Source organism: Eurypyga helias, unplaced genomic scaffold (assembly GCF_000690775.1).
Source record: "Eurypyga helias isolate BGI_N326 unplaced genomic scaffold, ASM69077v1 scaffold9099, whole genome shotgun sequence".
Classification (NCBI taxonomy): Eukaryota; Metazoa; Chordata; class Aves; order Eurypygiformes; family Eurypygidae; genus Eurypyga; species Eurypyga helias.
This window is the reverse complement of record NW_010273950.1, coordinates 124,345-130,344: the sequence shown is the minus strand read 5'-3', so window position 1 is coordinate 130,344 and position 6,000 is coordinate 124,345.

Sequence of the window (6,000 nt, the reverse complement as noted above, 5' to 3'; positions counted from 1 at the left end):
ATATTGCTAGCTAGAAGAATCAAAAATAATACCATGGTATGAAGTCCCATATAACTGTATTAATGGCATGAAAATGAGGTTATGCAAAAAAGACAGACAGATAGTTTCTTTTTACCTGTGTCATTGAGTTAGGAAAGGTGATATGGAAGAATGATTTAAAATGCTCTTTAGCCTGTACCAGCTCTGAAAATAACTTGGACAGTGTCTAAGCTGTCACAGTGTCAGTGTGAATATTGGCATAGTTAATGACCAGTATGGATCCATGAAAAAGTTGGCACGTGCAATATAGTTGTGTCCTGTTTTATTATGAACCTATTTAAATATCAGTTTTGTTTACTTTTTTCTTAATATAAAATTACTTAAACCTTCTGCGCTTTTATAGATTTACAAAGGAGATGATGTGTGGAGGGGGAACAGCTCTTAGCTGTGATCCTGTCATTCTTGTGTCCCTTGCCTCTTTCCTCTCTCAAGTCCTGAGGGCAAGGAGCAAGTCTCCTTGGCTGTTTGTTCTGCAAACAAAGGGGTGTTGATGTCCATTGGTGGCATAGAGGCATTACTGCCGAGCTGGTAACTGAGCAAATAACTACGCTGCACGAACAAATTCTGCTTTTAATTTCACCTTTGCACCCACATTTTGGTTGCTTTGGGAGGAGAATTTAACCCTTCGTGATGATTTGCATAAAGAGAATTACAGGCTGTATTTTCACTTGGTATTTGCATGACCTTGAAGGAAGGCTCTCTTGACTAGCTAGAAGTATTAATTTTTTTGCTGTTTAATTAACTGGAGTGATACCAAAGGGCTTATGCTATTTCTTATTCCTGATATAGCTTCAAAGGTATCCCAGTAACCTTTTTAAGATCTCATAATTTGCTTAAGAATGTAATTAGACTTTTATAGCAGAATCTCATTTTTTTACTACTACTAATTATTGAAATGCAACACGTGTATATTCCATACCGTCAGGATTCTTTTGTACTTACGTACGTCTACATTGCTTTGAAGAATTATGTATTAGTAAATGTACTGCAAAAGCAATGAGAGAAATCAATCTCTGAGACCATACACAGTTACACACATGCCCTGCCCTGTAGGGTTAGGAGTTTACTTTTTCCTTCTAGAAATTGATTGTTTCCTTGCCAGTAAATGTGTGCCTTCAGTCTAACCAAAACAAAACTTAGAGCTGTAGAGGGACCTATTTAATGTTAATTTAGAATCTAAGGAAAGGCTTTGATTTTTATTTTTCATAGCAACAGGAGAATGCTTGTTTCCAAAGTCATCTCTCAAATGGGAGACAGAAAAAAACCCACTTATCACCTTTTTTTTTTTTCTCCTTTTTCTTCATGGAAGAGCTAGGTAAGTAAGAAGAAGGCTAGATTTTGCGCCACAAATAGTATGCATACTGTGCAAGAAGTCTTGCTGTCACAAAGTATGACACGACTGTATGTTGTGACAGGTTATATGCCTTTGTAGCTTGGAAATGTGTGGTGTTATTTTATTCAGGAGTCATCTAGATCTTGCAATTCAAACCAGAAAGGTGTGGTGCATGCCTTGGTTTGAGAACTGTTTTGTCTTCCATTCACAGACCCACCTTTTCTCAACCACATAGCACTCCTGCTTGTAACTAAGTAATCAATGGAATGGAAAGATAGCAGCAGTAGAAAAATCTAATGGATTTTTGTCTTTTTGTTAACCATTTTAGCAGCAAGAATTTGGGAAAGCAATGTGGGCCCCACCAATAAACAAACTTTCATCTAAGTCTCATGTTTTATGCATGTGGCTCATAAGCAGCTCTGCAGCTTGCCATGCTGCCCACCCAGTAAGAATTTACTCAGTGAAGGTATTCTTGTGTTTCTCATTTCTACCTTTAGATCGATAATAAAGTTCCATTTTCATCTGTTTTTCATTAGCTCTCTGCTTTGTGACAACTCCACTGTGTTTTTGCTTCCTTTTTTGTACTGGCGAAGTTTGAGTAGAAGATAGTCTTTTTCTGGAGTAAGAGGAATGAAAGCTCTTGAGCTTTAAAAATAATTATTTAGTTATACAGTGCTTGTGTCTTAATCTTTCCCTGAGACCCCATCATGCTCAATGTAATGCTGAGCAATGAGAACACCTCCTTAGAGGGTTGTCCAAGTTAATTGCTCCTAGCCAGCTGTATTGGGAGTTTTCTCATGGGGTCCTTGCAGAGCCTGGTGATAAGGATCTTCGCTGGTTTTGTTGCTGTTTATGGTTATAGGTGTTTTGGTCCACTCTTAATATGTTGAAAGACCCTCATAGAATTTCTCTGAAAGTCACCACTACATGATCCTCAATATGTTTATCTAACAAAGAAGAAAAACCTTTTCCTTCCACCTAATAAAACTTTATTCTGTTCTCTAAAAGATAGAACTGTGGTATAAGCTGTCTGTGGCGGAGACCCTGTGTGCTGGTTTTAGTTGGGATAAAGTTAATTTTCTTCACAGGTGCTAGTATGAGGCTGTTTTGGACACCACATCACGCCTTTATTTTAGATTTGAGTTAGAGTGAGTGCAAAATTATAAATAACTGGGTATTTTATACGAAAGCGTAAGTACCCTGGATCCCTATGGAAGATTGAGCACTTAGACAAAGTAATGGGAATGTTTTGATGAAAATGTTTGCTCTTCCTTTGAAACCAGCCTGCAGTAATGAGGAATGGATTCCACTATTAATGTTGAATGTTGGCTTCATTGTCTCCTGTTGCAACTTCAGCATTATTTAAATTCACTGGGGAAAGGTTTTCATTTACTGTTTCTGAGTGCCAAAACACAAATCAAGTGGTTAGACAAGCCTGGAGAAAAGCACATCTAATTCTAGAGACAAATAGGAACGCTGCGGCTGCTGAGCAGTGCTGTGTAGGCACTTTGCTACGATGTCTTCTGCCATCTCTTCTGCGTTGTTACTTACATGCCAGGCTGTATGTTAAGGCAGATAAAACAATTTGTTCATATGAAAGTGGTTTGGCGGAGTCCTTCAGTGATGTTAACAGTGAAATATTCAGTTTTTAATTAGGTGGAATTACACCTGGTTACGGAATAATTTGAAAACATTTAATGAACCCTTTAGCAATCGGCAGCACAAGAGAAACGTCACCCATTCCTTCTGCTTTGAAGGAGCAGAAAGATCAGATGGGCAGAACCTCTTCTTCCCAACCATGATTCAATTCTGTGTCTTCTAACATCTTTCCTTTACCTACTTACATCTCTTCTTTTAGGCAGGATGCTTGTGACAGGAAAAAGACTGTAACTAATGGGCAGCTCTATATAAATATTGTCCTGTTACCCCTGGGATTGAACTTCCTGCAGTCCTTCGGACTTCTGTTTAGCCTTTTCTACACACTGTCACACTTTGGCCCCTTCTCAACAGGTCAGGAACAAACTGCAAAGGAGATAAGCCTCTGTGCTGGCAGCTCTGCTGCCTCCTGGGGTGACAGGAATGAGGTGGATGAACAAAGATCCTCGTGGGGACTAAGTGTGTGACACTTGCTGTTTTGTTAGTGCTACTGAGCTGCTGGCTGTGCCTGCCCTCGCTCTACCTGTGGTCAGAGCAGACATCATCACAGCAAAGAAATACTCTTGTTCCTCCTGTCTGCTCTGCTGTGTTCTTTCCCTTCTCCTCATAGTTCAGAGGGTCACTGGATTTGTGAGGGCTACATTTTCCCCATCCTCAATGGGACAACCTCAAGTGGAAACCTATGGAAACATATGTTGTGAAGGAATAAACAAAATCTGCCTCGAATCCACCTTCTGCCAAGTCCGATCAATTCTCATTTAAAATGACAGAGTTCAATTCTAGTTCTGTTTGACATGCATGACAGTTGCTTCTATAGTTCCTACTATTGTGTGGCATGAAGTTGTTTATATTACCTTGAACTTCAACATATGGAAATTTGATGTGATAATCAGAGCGACAAAACTCTGGATACTTGCAGCACGTGATTTGGGAGCGATGATGTTTAAAGTCACGGGTCACAGTGTAGCTGAACATAGATGCCTGCTCTAAGTGTTTTGAGAGGAATGGTGGCTTTCAGCCTTTGAATATATGGGAGGTATGCACTGTTTATTTTAGGCAAGTCTCCATCCTTTTGAGATGAGTCACTGACATTTCTGCAAAGCCCCAGCATAGTGGCAGAATTAGTTGCATTGTCTTGAATGGTAGGGGAAATATTTTTCAGATTTTAAAAGATAAATGGTTATGTGCAGCAGTAATCAGTTGTTGCAAACATTATTCTAAATCAGACTGATTAATGAATATGTTATGATGGGTTCAATTTGGACACAAATCGATGTTGTGGTTTTGGCATCTGAGTAAAGATCATGTGTTTTGACTGCTTGGTTTGGTTCAGAAATCAGTGTTCTCTGATCATCTGCTGTAAAGATCTGACTTTGCTTTCTAATTGCCTGAACTACTTCAAAACATGCCAAGCAACTGTAGTATTTTATATGGTCCAGATATGAAAAATGACCAATGCTGAGTGATATATAAATTGTTATATATAGGAGAGCAGGTCTGTTTTGACATACTGACAGTTTTACAGGGGTTTGTTATTCTTAGAGCTATTTATGCTGTTTTACCTGAATATTCTTCCCTTGAATGGACTTATCCAGACACCAGTCAAAAACAGTTAGAAGAATATGCAGTGTGGACATTGCAGGATGGCTAACTCATTTTCCACACTCATGCAATTCAGGTTGAGTCCCCTGAGGGCTGGGAAGTTGATGAAGCAAAAACGAAATGTAAAACAACCTTCTAAACAACTTTACTACTAAGCAAGAAAAAGTTTTATGTTCTTTTGGGTCATGAGCCAGAATAATAAATGTTTGTAAATTCAACAGAATGAAGTGTAGATGTTCTGGGAATAATGTGTTGATGTTTTAAAATTATTTTTTGAACTTTTGGTGTTTCTATGCTCCAGAACTGGTATAATAAATTAAAATTTAAAAAATAGATTTTTTCTATCTTTAATAATCTTTAATATTTTCACTAGTTTCTTCAGCATTGCAGCTTAGCACATGAAATCAAAATTTCATGTTACCATTTCTCATCTTTTTTCTTATATTGACTAGATGAGTGACAACAGACAAGTGTCCAGATGTAAGAAACTGCAGCTTGTTGTTGGCATAGAAGATAGATAAAGTTAGGTTAAGTGAAGGTTTGAAGCTATAAAATCACTCTGCAGAGGCTTTCCAGCTGAGACCTGTGTTAGAAATGCTAGAACTTCTGTTGCACAAGCATTGTCCTGAGGCAGAGTGGTCCTTGCTGTGAATCCCTACCTCCTAGTTAGGCAAGCCGAAGCGTAGACATCCAGATAGTATGTACAAAACAACCTCTGAGAATTCTAGTTGTGTCACTTCTGTGATCTCAGGAGATTCTGGTGAAGCAGATACAAGTTTCACCAAGATTCATTTGAGGAAGAGCCTGTAGTTATTTGCACATCTGTGTGGAATGAGCCTTTTCTGTTATTGAGCGAATCAAAGTGCTGCATGGAGAATAAGGAAAACCTTCCCTGTCTCTTTTCTTTGGCGTTTGGGATTCTTTGTTTTTTCCTGAAAGCTTCTGGGAGTGTGGGCAAGAGCCACTGGCACGTCGCTGGGAGGACAGCAGAATGCAGGCTCTCTGGGTCCTGCCAGCTCTGTACCACGTCACCAGTGACTCTGCTTGTAAGAACAGAATAGCTGCCTGGGTTTCTGATGTGAGGAAGAAGTTTCAGCTACAGAAGATGCTCCGCATATGAACCTTTTTCATGTTGTTTACTGCTGCTTAATCACCAGCAGTTCAGTGAATTTGAAGATTTCCACAAATGATGTACGTATAATCAGTTTGATGAAAACCATTTGATTAAGCTCTTGCAATAAATGGCTTTTTGCTTTAATTATGAAATGAGCTACCTTTTTGTAACTTTTGCAAGGACACAATGTAGCAATAGGGCTGTCAAGATTCTGGACCTTTCCTTGTTTTATTTTGGATAGATAGGTAGCCAGTCA